General features: G+C 41.6%; 1 long non-coding RNA gene and 1 pseudogene across 1 annotated transcript; both read right to left on the bottom strand.

Annotated features, from left to right (window-relative positions):
• Positions 1-236: 236 nt before the first annotated feature.
• LOC144375309 (uncharacterized) lies at positions 237-4851 on the bottom strand. The gene is made up of 3 exons (XR_013434989.1): positions 3664-4851; positions 2050-2117; positions 237-1019 (listed from the first exon to the last, which is right to left on the bottom strand). It is a non-coding gene; the product is annotated as an uncharacterized LOC144375309 (long non-coding RNA).
• A 4791-nt stretch (positions 4852-9642) lies between these two features.
• LOC144375308 (MAP/microtubule affinity-regulating kinase 3 pseudogene) lies at positions 9643-12429 on the bottom strand (annotated as a pseudogene).
• Between the last annotated feature and the right edge of the window lie 3761 nt (positions 12430-16190).

Genomic DNA, 16190 nt, shown 5'->3' with positions numbered 1-16190 from the left:
AATAAGGACCAAAGTGATAGCAGAGACTTTATTGTGATCCTTAATTCCAGTTTATCTTTTCCACTCTACTTGTCAGGGAGTGAAAAGGAGTCTGTCTAGTACACATTATTTGTGAAGATAGAAACTAACTTATAGAATTACAAAAGAAAATGAATTCCACTTTAAGGATAGTCATGCTCATATTTTCACAGGAGAAGAAATATGGAGGTAGCATAATTAATAATGACTTAAATGGATCATTGGTTTAATTCTTTTTAATGCAGAAGCTGATAAGATAGACCATGTCATCAGTACAAGAAAACAGGTTACAGGAAAAGCATATATTTTACAGTGAACATTTGCAGATTGCATACTGGAATAATGTGTATATTGCAAACAAGAGAGTGTTAAAAGGTAAAAAAAAACTACTAAATACATGTTTGTTTTTATCCCAACCACAAGACAGATTGCTGAGCAATCTGTCATAAAACTTTACTTTTAGTTTCCAAACTTTTCCTTAAGCAAGAAGAGATGACAGTGTTTGGAAATGTGAAAACTAAAACTGAAAACATCTCAAAATAAAATTCTCTGTAGAAACTGCCTTTTTCCTGGGTAGAGTCATGCTACAGGCATCCTGCCAGGGAGATAGACTCCTTGCCACCTAAGCACACTAGCATGAGCATATATAAATCAATCCTTCTATCACACAGGTGAAAGCTGAGCAAGCCTACAGGTGACGAAGAAGGGTCTGCAATTATTCAGGCTCACCTCATTTCACTAGTCTAAGAGAAGAGCACTTATTTCTTTCTAAATGAAGTACAAATCCCATAGTAGTAGTTTTGTTTGGCTAACAGGGTCATGTGACTCAGTGTCCATGAGTTTCCAGAGGGCTGTATTGATACCCTTTCCCTAGAATCCATACAGTACAGCAAGGCCATTTCGCCAAAAGAAATAGTACCACTAATTCTAGACTGGAGAAGAGATGATGGTCATATGCAATCGAAGCAATGTCCTCCTCAAGTGACAACACTGCAGGAGCACTGTTGGAAAGAAACAGAAATACAAAAGGTCTGATTAGCTTCTGCCATGTACTTGCATATTTTAGATAACTAAAAATTTTAGTGGATATTAAAAATGTACAGATAAACAGAATAATCTCCAAGTCAGGCTTCTTTGAGCTTATCTCTCTCTCTCTCTCTCTCTCTCTCTCTCTCTCTCTCTCTCTCTCTCTCTCACACACACACACACACACACACACACAATCATTCAGAATGCTCAATGAAGAAAACCAGCCTTCCTCAGCCTTAGGTTTGACAGAGGTTTCAAAGGCACACACTGGACAATTACTGCAATGCATGAGCCTTGGGTCCATTTATAATATATGGGAATTGTCCTAGAGATTCTGAGTATGATGCACAATGTTGATAAGCTAGCCAAGTATACATCCAATAGGCCCTATTGGAGATAAAACCAAAAGGATTGGTGCCCTTAGGGAGCTTTATATTCTATCTATCTTCTCTAAGACTTACCCAGGCTCTAAGGTAGAAGATCTTAAAATACTTCGTAGCAAAGTTTTCCATTAAGTTTTTTTCCCAAATGAAGTCTTTACTCAGCTGTTCAACATATACAGCAAATAAAAGTAAAACGATTTAGGTTGAGTGTGGGTTTGGGAAGGGAGTTTTCCCAGGCCCAGCTTCTTCCTGCCACTAGACCTGAGGCTGGTGTGTGTAGCTGGGGTTTCAAGAGAAAGCAATTGGACATCCATTATTCTTGTGGTCAGTCAGAGTTGATGTAACAAATGAAGGAGCAGGACTTATAGATGTTAAAAGTCTTATTGTGCTGATTTCTATGCCAAATTTTACTCTGACAATATGATTTTCAGAGTAATTTTTAAATGTGGGAAATTCAACCAAAATTCCCTCAAACAGTAATGATTTGCTATTAGAAAACAAGTAGAACAAATCTTAAAGAACAAAGAATAAAGTACAGAAAAGAAAATATTTGCTTTTAACAATGGATATAGTACCATGGAAGAATTGGATAAGCAAAACTTAGACAATAAATCCAAACCTTTCAGTAGAACCCAGCTCTCCCAGTGATATATAAACATTCCAGAAACCATGGAGATTTTGAAATCACTGCAGAAGGAATACAAATACAGTTTGTAGAGGTTAATTAGGGCATTAGAGGACAATATTCCCATTTGGAAAGATTTTTTTTTAATAACTGGATTGCAGAAACATTTCAAATAGATTTCTGAGAGAAAAGAAATGAGTTTTTGGATTTAAATTTAGTTGAAACAAGTTTATCCTAATGTAACATGCCTTAGAATAACTATGAAGATCATCATGTATACTGCCCAAAATACAAGAAACAATATTTTTTCTCCAATTGAGGCAACTGGAGAATTAAAGCATATAGAAAAGAGTTTTTTTTTTTTTTTAGTCATGTGGAAATTCTTGAAAGTGATAGATGAAGACTGGTAGCTTGAAAAGGGTTAGACCAAGCTGATGTCATAATGTCTACTTCCAAAGGCTCAATGGCAGTGAATGTACTTCTCTCTAAACCCTAAGAGCAGCTCAAAGATGTTATGTATTTCATCATTCCTTTTTAAAAAAATGATACTTATATCATCCTATGAGATAGTCATCTGCTCTACTGCAATTATTCTGAGAATCAAGGAATCTATGACAAAGGACTTGTCCTTCATCCACTTAGCAAACAGATACAAGGCAATGTCCCTATCTGTAACAGGTGTTGAGGATAAGCAGCAAATAAGATAATCTCTGTGAGAAATGCACAGTTCAAGGTAAAATAGATATAGAGATCATGTCAGCATGATATAGGTGTTCTGAGAGTAACTACAACATTATCTTTGGAAAGATAATTAAGAGGATGTTCAGGAAGGGTTTGTCATCTGTAGGGAACCTAGATATACAAGTTGGCCAGGAGAGGAGAGTGATGAAAAGATGTTCCAGAAAGGGGGACGCATTACGCAAAAACCTAAGGGCCAAATACAAAGGTCATGTTAGAGGCTCAGGAATCATTCAGTGTGACTGAAGTAAGAGTTAGAGAAGGGGTGTTATGATACTATGCTGACGACATAAACAGAATCTAGACAATGAAAGGCCACAAAAAGCATGTCAGGGATTTGAGGCATTATCGTCTACATACATAATGAGAAGGCAATAAGGCTTTCAAGCAAAAAACTGATTTTTGCTGGATCTGAATATAAAACAGACTGTTCTGACTGCAGGTGGAAGAGGGTGTGAAGCTGAGCAAGACTGTATGCAAGGAGAACAGTGAAGAGAAAACAGTTCTTCAGTAAGAGAATTCAAAATTTCATTGGGACCAAAGAGAGGTACCAGAAGTGAGGACAGACCAAACTGCCCCAATCCAACTGGTCTTTATGAGGCCCAGCAGATAAGACTTTGCAGCAGGAAGGACAGAGACCAAAAGAAGGGAAGTAGGAAGCCTTCTGGGTTTTTGGTCTTGGCATTGGGTGTCCTCAAATAGGGAAGACAGGCTGGATTCTGGTTGATGAATTTAGTTTTTAACATGTGGAACTTAGGGTTTCTGTGATTTCCCAAGAGAAATTCTTGTGTTTTCTCTATTATTTTTTTTACTTTTTAGGTTCTAGGGGTGAAACTCAGGAGCACTCTACCACTGAGCTACATCACCAACCTTTTTCATTTTCTGAGTCAGGGTCTCTTTAAATTGCTGAGGCTGGCCTCCAACTTCTGATCCTCCTGCTTCAGTCTCCTGAGTAGCTGTTAGGATAGTTGTGCACCACACACCTCTTGGAACTTTTGTTCTTATCATGACCCTACTTTGTTCAATGAAACTGCATTAGATGAAATGGGACAAAGTGAAGGAAAGATTATATACTGAAGGCAAATATGGATGAGGAAAAGGGGAGTAATTGTAAAACAAACCACTGAGCCAGTGAAATAAAATGAAATGCCAGGTACAGCGGCTCACACCTGTAATCCCAGCCACTTGGGAGACCAAGACAGAAGGATCACAAGTTCAAAGCTAACCTTCACAACTTAGTGAGACCCTGTCTGAAAAATAAAAAGTAAAAGGCTGAGGAAATAGTCCTGTGGTAAATCACACCTGGGATCAATCTCCAGTACCAAAAGGGAAAGAAAAGAAAGGGGAAAAAGACACTACTCAGTGAAATGGAATTACAAAATCAGAGTATCATAAGTATTGTGAGTAGTTTTCCTCATTTACAAGATTAAAGAAGCAAGCAACACCTGAATTGCATGTGGGCTCTATAAATTCACGTAGGCAGAGCATGAACACCTGTGTGTACACGAAGAAGTCAGTGGAAACATGAGTTTAATAGAAAATAAGGTCAGACCACCTACCTGACATGGGTAGCCAATAAGATTGGCTGTCTTGACTTGATTGACCTGATTGGCCTCAGTGTCAGTGTGCATCTCTTAGGGACATATGTGCATCTCATATTGAATATTCTGAGGTTTCTTCACAGGAGAGTTTTAGTGACGAAATGTTCCGGTTCTGAAAGACTATTGTTATTATGCATGAAACTTTGTTGGTCTATTTTTTTAACCATCATGACATACACAGAATGGAAATATTCTTAATTTAAGATTTAATGGATTTCCCTTTCCATGTAATATATACTAGATAATTGTCCAATCTTGACAATGTAAAAAATAAAATACAAATAACAGAAGTTGAAAGAACTCAGAGGAAGAGTCAAAAGTGCTAATATCTGTATGTTATAAAGCAGAGAATTAAAAAATGAGTGTTTATGATTGTTGGAACAAAAAATAAAATTATGAGTACTATTTAATGTTCAAATATAAGAACTTAGGAACAAAATGATACAAATCTTATATGCTATGTCACCTAAAGTTTAAAATATACCTACCAAATCATCACAGTGCTTGGCTGCAGTCATGACAATGGTATGAATGTGTGTGAACAGAGATTGTGTCAATCAGAAAGAACATACCTTTAAGATGCACTATTGTGTTCCTAACGAAATCAAGGGAGACCGGTACACTTGTGAAAGGATCACTCAAAATACATTGAGTGAGAAACATCGCTGAAGGTCACATGCACTCCATGTGTTGTGGATTGGGGTTCTTGATATGTTCTGTTACAGAGGCAATGGCTGTCTTGGAAACATTAAATGGAGAACATGTTAGGAGAGATGGATTACCTCTGAACTGAAAACCATTGATGGAGCACTGAACTGTTAGGAATTTGCATGGCTCAAGTAGGACTTTCTTTCTTTTTCCGGTCCCATGACTTTAGGGCATTTATAGTACAGGCCAGCTTCCACTCCCAGGTGTGGTGTTATTTACCTCAGATTTCACTGTCATGTTGTAAAAGATGGGGAAGAAGGAAAAGACAATGCCAGTCTGAAATAGAAACCAGATTAGTGTCCTTGAAATGTTCTCTTACAGAGGCAATGGCTGTCTTGGGAATAGTAAATGAGAGCATATTAAGAGAGAAGGATTACCTCTGAAATGAAAGCCATTTTTGCAGCAATGAACGGTTGGGAATTGTATGTCTCACAGGGGTCCTTCACTCTTTTTCAGGGTCTCATGAGTTTAGGGCATTCACAGTACAGGCCAGCTTCCACTCCCAGGCTTGGTGTTCTTTTCCTCAGATTTCACTGTCATGATGTAGGAGATGCAAGATGGAAACAACAATGCCTGTCTGAAGGAGCAAGTGGATTAGGGTTCTTGAAATGTTCGGTGACAGAGGCAATGCTATCTTGGGAACAGGAAATGGAGAGCATGTTAAGAAAGACAGATTACCTTAGAAGTGATAGCCAATTACAGAGCACTGAGAGTTAGGAATTGGCAAGTCTCAAGTAGGTCTTTTTTTTTTTTCTCTGACTTAGGTCTTTCATAGTAAAGGCCAGCATCCACTCCCAGGCATGGTGTTCTTTTCCTCAGATTTCAGCGTCATGATGTAGAAGGGGAAGAAGGAAAGGACAATGCCTGTGTGGAGCAGCAACTGGATTAGCGTTCTGAGAAGTTCTGTGACAGAGTCAATGGTTGTCTTGGAAACATTAAATGAAGAGCATGTTTGTAGAGATGTATGACCTCAGAAGTGACAGCCAATGAAGGTGCACTGAACTGTTAGGAATTGGCAGGTCTCCAATGGGTCTTTCTTTCTTCTAGGGGTTCCATGACTTCAGGGCATTCAGAGTACAGGCCAGCATGCACTCCCAGGTTGGGAGTATTTTCCCCCAAATTTCACTGTCATGCTCTAGAAGATGCAAGATGGAAATGACAATGACTGTTTGAAGCAGCAGCTGGGTTAGTGTTCTTGAAATCTTCTGTGACAGAGGCAATGGCTATCTTGGGAACATGAAATGGAGGGAATGTTAGAAGAGACATATTACCTCTAAACTGAAAGCCACTGATGGAGCACTGAACTGTTAGGTATTTTCAGGTCTCAAATGGGTCCTACTTTCTTTTTCAGGATCCCATGACTTTTAGGTAAAGGCCAGCTTCCACTCCCAGGTGTGGTGTTCTTTTCCTCAGATTTTCAGGTCATAATGTAGAAGATACAAGATGGAAACGACAATGACTTCTGAAACAGCAACTGGATTAGGGTTCTTGAAATGTTCTGTGACAGAGGCAATGGCTGTCTTGAGCACATCCCACGGAGAGCATGTGAATAGAGATGGATTACCCCTGAACTGAAAGCCATTGATGGAAGACTGTAGTGTTAGGAATTTGCAGGTCTCAAATGGGTCTATCTTTCTTTCTTTTTCCGGTCCCATGACTTTAGGGCATTCAGAGTAGAGGCCAGCTTCCACTCCCAGGTGTGGTGTTCTTTTTCCCAGATGTTACTGTCATGATGTAGAAGATGGAAGATGGAAACAACAATGCCTGTCTGAAGCAGCAATTGCATTAGAGTTCTAGAAATGTTCTGTGACAGAGGCAATGGCTGTCTGGGGCACATTAAAGGGAGAGCAAGTTAGGAGAGACGGATTACCTCTGATGTGAAAGCCATTGATGGAGCGTTGAACTGTAGAAAATTACATGTCTCAAGCAGGTCTTTCTTTCTTTTGTTTTCCGGGTCGCATAACTTTAGGGCATTCATAGGAGAGTCCAGCTTCACTCCAAGGTGTGGTGTTCTATTCCTCAGATTTTACAGTGATGAAGTAGAAGATGGAAGGCGGAATCGGCAATGACTTCTGAAGCAGCAACTGGATTGGGGTTCTTGAAAAGTTCTGTGACAGAGGCAATGGCTCTCTTGAGCACATTAAATGGAGAGTGTATCCGGAGAGATGGATTACCTCTGAACTGAAAGCCACTTATGGAGCACTGACCTGTTAAGAATTTTCATGTCTCAAGTGGGTCTTTCTTTCTTTTTCAGTGTTCCATGATTTTAGGGCATTCATAGTTTGGGAAGCTTCCACTTCCAGTGGAGTTATTCTATTCCTCAGATTTTACTGTCATAATGTAGAAGTTGGAAGATGGAAGTGACAATGCCTGTCTGAAGCAGTAATGGATTAGGGTTCTTGAAATGTTCAGTGACAGAGGCAATGGCTGTCCTGGGCACATCCCATGGAGAGCATGTTAGGAGAGATGGATTACCTCTGAACTGTAAGCCATTGATGGAGCACTGTAGTGTTAGGAATTTGCAGGTCTCAAATGGGTCTTTCTTTTTCGGTATCCCATTCTTTAGGGCATTCACAGTACAGGCCAGCTTCCACTCCCAGTCTTGGTGTTCTTTTCCTCAGATTTCACTGTCATAATGTAGAAGATGGAAGATGGAAACAACAATGCCTGTCTGAAGCAGCGATTGCATTAGAGTTCTAGAAATGTTCTGTGACAGAGGCAATGGCTGTCTTGGGCACATTCAATGGAGAGCATGTTAGGAGAGATGGATTACCTCTGAAATGAAAGCGTTTAATGCAGCAATGTAGTGTTAGGAATTTGCAGGTCTTAAATGGCTCTTTATTTCTTACTTTTCTGGTGTCCCATGATTTTAGGGCTTTCATAATAAAGTGCAGCTTCCACTCCCAGTCGTGGTGTTCTTTTCCTCAGATATTATTGTCATGATGTGGAAGATGGAAGATGGAAACAACAATGCCTGTCTGAAGCAGCAATGGCATTAGAGTTCTAGAAATGTTCAGTGACAGAGGCAATGGCTGTCCTGGGCACATCCCATGGAGAGCATGTGAAGAGAGATGGATTACCTCTGAACTGCAAGCCATTGATGGAGCACTGTAGTGTTAGGAATTTGCAGGTCTCAAGTGGGTCTTTCTTTTTTGGTGTCCCATGACTTTAGGGCATTCATAGTAAACGCCAGCTTCCTCTCCCAGGTGTTGTGGTGTTCTCAGATTTTCAGGTCATGATGTAGAAGATGGAAGATGGAAATGACAATGACTGTGTGAAGCAGCAACTGGATTAGGGTTCTTGAAATGTTGTGAGAGAGACAATGGCTGTCTTGGGCACATCCCATGGAGAGCATGTGAAGAGAGATGGATTACCTCTGAACAGAAATACAGTAATGGAGCACTGAACTGTTAAGTATTTGCAGGTCTCAAGTGCATCTTTCTTTCTATTTCGGGGTTCCATGAATTTAGGTCTTTCATAGTAGAGGCAGTTCCCACTTCCAGGCGTGGTGTTCTATTCCTCAGATTTTACAGTGATGAAGTAGAAGATGGAAGGCGGGATCGACAATGACTTCTGAAGCAGCAACTGGATTAGGGTTCTTGAAATGTTCTCTGACAGAGGCAATGGCTCTTTTGAGCACATTAACTGGAGAGTGTATCAAGAGAGATGGATTACCTCTGAACTGAAAGCCACTTATGGAGCACTGATCTGTTAGGAATTTGCATGTCTCAAGAGGGTGTTTCTATCTTTTTCAGTTTTCCATGACTTTAGGGCATTCATAGTATGGGAAGCTTCTACTTCCAGTGGAGGTATTCTATTCCTCAGAGTTTACTCTCATAATGTAGAAGTTGGAAGACGGAAATGAAAATAAATGCCTGTCTGAAGCAGTAATGGATTAGGGTTCTTGAAATGTTCTGTGACAGAAGCAATGGCTGTCTTGAGAACATTCAATGGAGAGCATGTAAGGAGAGATGGAGTACCTCTGAAATGAAAGCCATTGATGGAGCACTGTACTGTTAGGAATTGGCATGTCTCAAATGTGACTTTCTCTCTTTTTTTTCTTTTTCAGTGTCTAATGACTTTAGGGCATTCATAGTAAAGACCTGCTTCCACTCCCAGGTGTGGCGTTCGTCACCTCAGATTTTCAGGTCATAATGTGGAAGATGGAAGATGGAAATGACAATGCCTGTCGGAAGCAGCAGATTAGTGTTTTTGAAATGTTCTGTGACAAAGCCAAAGGCTGTCTTGGGAACTCTCAGTGGGAAAGCGCCCCTTGAGACGTCCCAGTTGCTATGGGAACCATCTGTTCAAACAGAGGTTCTGTGACACTCATGGAGTTCTTCACTTCTTGACCATGAGGTTTGGATGCCAGGTGTGGGAGTTAGAAGTTTATCAAAGCAAGCTGGTCATCATAATCGGGTTGCCCCTATTTATGACCCTGTTTGGCGTGCTTTGCACAGACTTTCTCCCAAGACCCCTTTCATTGATCACACTGAGAAGGCTTGTGATCATTTTTGCACTCCACAGTGTAATAGCCTGTTTGGGTCCCATCTGCTGCCACCTGCAGGGTGGTTGATTGAGGAAACCAGATGAGGGGCCATGGGGGATGAGAAAGGACAGAAATCCAAGGGGAGAAAAAGCTGGAACTGGGTGTATATTGCACTCCAGTAGAGTGCAATGACTACGAGCCAGCTCAACACGTTTGTTATATAAGTTTCATACTTAAACGATTTTTTTGTGAGAAAATTTGGGCAAAGCCATCAAAACCAAGGTCATATGTATGACCAGTCCAATTATGAGTAGCAGCTTGTGCCCATAACGTTCCACCGCTGAGCCCTGTCACCTGAACCACAAGTTCAAGAACTGAATACCTCCCTATGTGGAACAGGTCTTAACCCAAGTAACTGGGCAGTCTTGACCAGCGCCTTGCATCAAGAATTCCCAGGAGGGGCATCACCTCCTGGGACAATGAAAGAAAACCCTAATTTAGTCACTGCTCCCCAAAATTGCCAAAATGTTGTTCTATATGTCCATCAGTGTTGAGGAAAAGACTTCAAGTTGCTGCTTCATTTTGGCTCTAATGACTGGGTTCCAGTTGGAGCTCACTGGCAATTTTGGAAGCCATGTTTTTGTATGCCTTTGATTTCCCTGAAATTGGCTTGAAGTGGACCCTATTGAGAGAGAGTCTGGGAAGTTTACATACCTCCATCTCCCACTGCACCACTTTCTCGGTGTACCCATCTCCATGCATGCAGAAGAGCAGAAAGGGCGTCTTGTGCATGTAGTGGCAGTTGTTGGCATCCAGCACCTTGCGGATTTCCCTCATGATGTCACTGGGATCCATGGCACTAGTGATGTTCATTCTCCAGGTGAAGTGCAGGGAGCGAGGTTTTGCTTGTTGGTTCTCCTTTCTCTGCTCAGCAGAGACATGATGACTTGAGCCCTTATATCTCAGGGTCTTCTCAGACTCAGCTGGAGGCCTTCTTGTGAGTTTTGATGTTAACTCAGTGAAAGCTCCAGTGGTGCCTCTTTGAGTCTGGGGCAATTCTTCAGCTGGATGGAAGCAGCTGGGTGAGGCAAGAGGACCTTCGTGTGTTGCAGTTTGGCATTCCCGGGGCTAGCGGTGGAACATTCGACGAAGGGCACTGGCTCTGGGGAAGCAGAGGCAGCCCCGGGTGGAGGTACTTGGGACACTGTGGGTTGAGGTCGCTGGAGGGCTCTGAGGAGGGGAGGTGCTGTTGTTCTGACCATTCCGGCTCACTGAACGTGTGTCTGCTTTGCTTGTTTTGCGGCAAATGTACTTACTCCACAGTGTCCTCCCTCCAGATGGTGTGCTGCTCTGGTAGGCAGCAGGCATTTTCTTGAATTCGGGAGTCTCCAGCTCCTTGGGACTGGTGGTGATCCCAGGTACGGGCCTGGCTGGAGAAATTCCCTTTCCTCCCACAGCACTGCCGCCGGATTTCTGGGAGGCCATTGGATGTTCTCTGAGGTGACTGTGGGCAGTGCTGGTCGGATATGGCCCAGTTCCAGCATGGTCCAGGGACTGTGTCTGCTTGCGAGTGGAAACGCTTTGCTGCACTTTGCGTTGAGGAGGCCAGCTGGTGCTCTTTCTCAGGACCCTGCTTGGCTGCACCTTAGCCAAAGAGATGTTTCTGTGGGAGACGGCCACCTCTGGACCAACAAAGGGTTGGAGGACATCAAGGCCTCTGTTGATCCACCTGTCTCCCATAATTTCGGCTAGGGTGCTTCGCTTAGTTGGATTGAGCACCAGCAAGCGTTTCAGCAGATTTTCACAGTCTGTTGAAATGTACAGAGGGATTCGGTATCTACCCTGTAGCACTCTGTCTCTAAGTTGTCTCACATTGCGCCCAACAAAAGGATGCGACCCGGTGACTAGGGTGTAGAGAACCACGCCAAGACTCCACACATCGATTTTGGGGCCATCGTACTCTATTTGCTGGAAGAGCTCTGGAGCTGCGTAGGACGGACTGCCGCAAAACGTGTCGAGTTTACACCCAAGTGTAAACTCGTTGCTGAGTCCAAAATCGGCTAGCTTGATGTTCATGTGGGCGTCTAATAACAGATTGTCCGCCTTCAGGTCTCGGTGGGCGACCTGCATTTGGTGACAATATTGCACTGCAGACACGATCTGCCGGAATATAGATCTTGCCTCCTCTTCCTGCAGTCTTTTTTTCTTGGCCAGATATTCCAAAAGTCCCCCTCCACTGGCGTACTCCAGGACCAAACAGAGTGCTTTTTCGCAGTCCAGAGCTTCATAGAGCTTCACGATGTGTGGGTGGTCTAACATCTTGAGGATTCTCACCTCTCTGTACATCTTTTGGAGGACTAGTGGCTTCAGATGTCTCTTATCGATGATCTTGATTGCCACTTCTCTACCTGTGACAACGTGACGGGCCAGCATGACTTTGGCGAAGGTCCCCTTGCCCAGGGTTTTCACGACTCTATAATCTCCAATGCGATTCTTTTTGCCTGCAGAGGGAGCTGTGGATTTCGGGCGCTGTGCTCCAGAGTGCCCGGTCTGGGAGGTGTCTTCTGCCCGTCTAGCTCCATGCCATGGCTGCATGGTTTGACCCATGTTGATGATCGGTGGGTCTGGGTGTCACTGGAAAATTTAGGATAGGTGAGGGCTAAGCAAGGACAGGGGGTGGGGGGAAACAAGGAGAGAGTTGGAGATGGGTTGGGGAAAAAAAATAGCCACAACTGCCTTTTACCAACAAATAGCGTGCCCAGTTCAAAAACTCGCTCTGGGAACACCAAAGGCCAAAAGGCAAATGAGGAGTGGTTCTAGGTCCACTCATTTCTAGGATTCTCATTCTGTTATCTCCTAGGCAATCAATGCAGTCATAAAGGTACTGACTGCATAAAGAGGGGTCATATGCACCCTAAGTGGACCAAGGACCCAGGCGCTTACTCTGTCTATGGAACTTGACAGTTTGTGGGTCAAGGCCTGATGAAAAAGAAAACTATTTTTTTTCCAGAAATATTCAGCTGGACATAAACACACTTGACAATTCAATTTGGATGGTGAAGTTGATTGGTGGAAGCACTGGGGATGTAAGAGTGGTCCACTTTACCTTTGGAATATAACCCTGGCTGCTTATTTTAAAAGGGAAGTGTTTTTCTTTCCCCCTTCTCCCTGTCTCCCTCCCTAACCTGGGGGCAGGGAACAAGATTACCTTGAGTTATCTGTTCTCCACAGGAAGGAGAAGTCACCAGAAGAACTAGGAAGTGATGATCTCCCAGATAAACTAGTTAATCCTAACACACCATCAGGATGCACCTGGGAACCCCTGGTCAGGGCACACCTGGAGTGGAGCCTTTGAATAGTCTCCTTAAAAACCCTCTGTTTTCCCTGATGGGCAGAATCAAATCTTCTGGCACAGGAGTCCCCTGTGTTTCCCCTTTGCTGGCAAAGCAACAAACCTCCTTTTACCTCCATCTCAAAACCTTCTCCTCATTATTGCATGGCCATCAGGCACAAGGCCCAAGGTGTTTGGTAACAGGTCAGGGACCCAGGCTCTTGTGAATTGCTCATCTGCTTTTTTTCCCTAGTGTCTTCCAAAAGTCTTCAAAACTCCTTTATTCAATCATTGTAGGGGCCGCAATATGCAAATACTAGCTTCACCTCTCTTCTTTGTAAAAGTTGTCTTGCATTTCTGCCAAATACCTGTATCTTTCAAGGAGATTATTAATTTACTTCCGGTATTGAACATGTAGGCTTTTTAATATCAGTAAAGAAACAAAATAAAGTGCATCACACATGTGGCCACTTAAGACTTACAAGTCATTCTCAAAATAAACCCGGATGCAATTTCAAGTGCAGCCGCACTCCATCTGCTGAAATTTTATATCTTACCCTATGGTATTATTTTGGGAAATTAAGTCATTTTTTGAACAAATACAAAATATTCAAAAATGGGCATGGCATACGGTTTGTACTCATCAAATACTTGTGGAATAAATGGTCTACCATTGCTTTGTATTCTTAATTACCAGAAGAGTGTGTGTGTGTGTGTGTGTGTGTGTGTGTGTGTATGTGTGTCTGTGTGTGTATGTGTGTGTGGGCACGTGCACATCAATGCAGCATTTCCTTGTTAATAGCAGTCTTCTTGTCCATATTGAGTGCTTTCACACATTTTATTCTAATAGTGCTACACACAACTGGTGTCAATGTAACAGTGGTCCACCTTGTGTTTTGAATAGAGCTCTTGGTGCTCTGCCCCTGTATATCCTTTTTTAAGTAGATATGTTTTTTCTCTTCTTCTCTCATTGCTCCTTCCTAATTTCAGGGGGAACAGGATTATCTTTTTTTCCCCATTACAGGCAGATTTCTCTCAGAGTTCACACCCACCAAAGGAAGGAAGTAATCTAGACTTTGGGGATGGTACCAGAAGATCTCAGAAATGATTCTCCCAAATTAACAAGTGACTTACAACTCCACACAGAGAACATGTAGAATGTAGCCTTTGAATCACCTCTTTGTAAGCCCCCTGTTCCTGCTGATAGGCAGAATCACAGCCTTTGGGACAGAAGTCTCCTGTGTTTCTCCTTTGTTGGCAAAGCAATAAGCCTTCATTTTCTTTTTTCTCAAAACCGTGTCCTCCTTATTGGACCGAGCTTCAACCATATCAAGATGCTACAACAAATTCAAAATACATACTATTTGCAATTAGTAGACAGGTATCACTTGAGTCTACCAGATTTGTACAATAACTATTAAATATTCTCCCCCATTAAGTGGCTGATACTGTGAATACTTTAACCTGTTCTCAGTGACTCATGTTCACCTCTATCAACATCAATAAATGTAAGATTTCAAGCCTTATGGGCCTTCCATTAGCTTCCATCAGCTCTCAATAGAGGTCTGACACATTGTTTTGTTTTGGTTTGGGTTTTTTTTGGATTTGTGGTTTAGTATTAAACACCCACTGAAAAACTTAGACTATTTGTCTAAATTTTATGTTGTGACCATATAATTTAAGATTTAAAGTGAAACATTTTGAGAATTAAAAAAGGGGGGCATAAGAAGTAGTCAACAATAAAATTATATATTATTTGGAACATTTTATATGGGCTGATGATTAGCTTTATTTTCTCACTATGCCTATACAATGGTATAGTTAAAAAGTAATGATTCTAGTAAAACAACAGTTTCACTTAAAACAAGTAATGGTTTTATTTACTACAATGGTTCTAGTCAAAAACTCATTTTAGATAAAATATTTTATGCCAATTAAAATTCCACAAGTTCATGAGTACCAAAGTGTCTTTAAATAAGATAAAATCTTTATATTGGCTATAAACTCTTGGAGGAAGAATGATAGCTCTTTGTATACATCCATGTTCTTTAATCAGATTCTTAACCTCATGTGTTCCTTAATCTCATGTCAGAGATGTTTTTTTTCTGAAGAATATATTTTTAAAGAAGATCTCATTTAAAAATTTCAGTGCATTTCCCACAATCCTGGTCATGCTTAAATTTTATAATTAATATTTGCCTATATTGATTTTCTCAGTTGACTCTTTTCAGCATATTATATTTTTAATCAGGAAAACAATCTTTCTACAATTAGTGATATACCTGTTAAACTCAGTGAGAATTAGTATAAAGACTATCTTAAATTCAAATTTTTATTTAAAAATGTGTATATATTTTAGCCAAGTATTTTTATAGGTCTCCCTTCTCTTCAAAGTGCCTCTCTTCATCTAATGTTTTCACCATGCAAAATGTGGTAACATGTTATCTCTGTTTATGATTCTTTTTACAGTAGGCCAAATGTAGATGATATAAAACTATAATCTTTATTTCATGTCAATAAGGCTGTTATGATTTGATTCTGTGTCCTTTCCAAAAGTCACGTTGGAATTTAATGTCACTGAAAGAATATTATGAGGTAAGTTTGTTGAGGTGATGAGGCTCTGCCCTCATAAGTGGATTATGCTGTTACGGTGGGAATAGGATTTCATAACAGGGTAAGTTAGTGCCCCCTTACCCTTTTATACCCTCTGCCATGGGATGACCCGGCAAGAATGTTATCACCAAATGCTGTCTCATGGATCTTGGACTCTCAGCTTCCTGAACAGTAAAATATAAGTTCCTGTGATATGTTACTATCACAGCACAGAATAACAGAATCTGTAACTTTCTAATTAAAAATAAATGTTCGCAGTTGGAACATGGCGGTGTGTGCGGAAGGAGCAATCCCATGACCTCGTCAGCTATGTTGGCAAAGAGAGACTTCAGAATGTCTGGATGCTGTCTGCTCGCAATGTTGGGCTGAGGTGGTACCTAAGCGAGCAGTTTGAGTGTCTCAGAGGCCACAGTGTGCTCAGGTAAGGGTGAATCCAGGCCACCTGGCACGTGGAGTTACTGGCTGGTTGATTCGCGATCCGCCACCAACCCACCGCAACTTAGTGCTACAGAGACCCTTGAGCAGAGTAGAGAAACAAAACTTTGGAGCTTTGGAGGATCCTATGAGTGGTACCAACAGAGCCTCCATGATCCAGCGGACTGAGAGCTGAGGTAGGATTTAGGAGATACAGACCAGACCCACCCTTCTCATCAGA

The sequence above is a fragment of the Ictidomys tridecemlineatus genome, chromosome 2 (assembly GCF_052094955.1).
Source record: "Ictidomys tridecemlineatus isolate mIctTri1 chromosome 2, mIctTri1.hap1, whole genome shotgun sequence".
NCBI classification, from domain to species: Eukaryota; Metazoa; Chordata; class Mammalia; order Rodentia; family Sciuridae; genus Ictidomys; species Ictidomys tridecemlineatus.
Note: the sequence above shows the minus strand (reverse complement) of the source record. Positions and strands in the feature narration are given on the sequence as shown.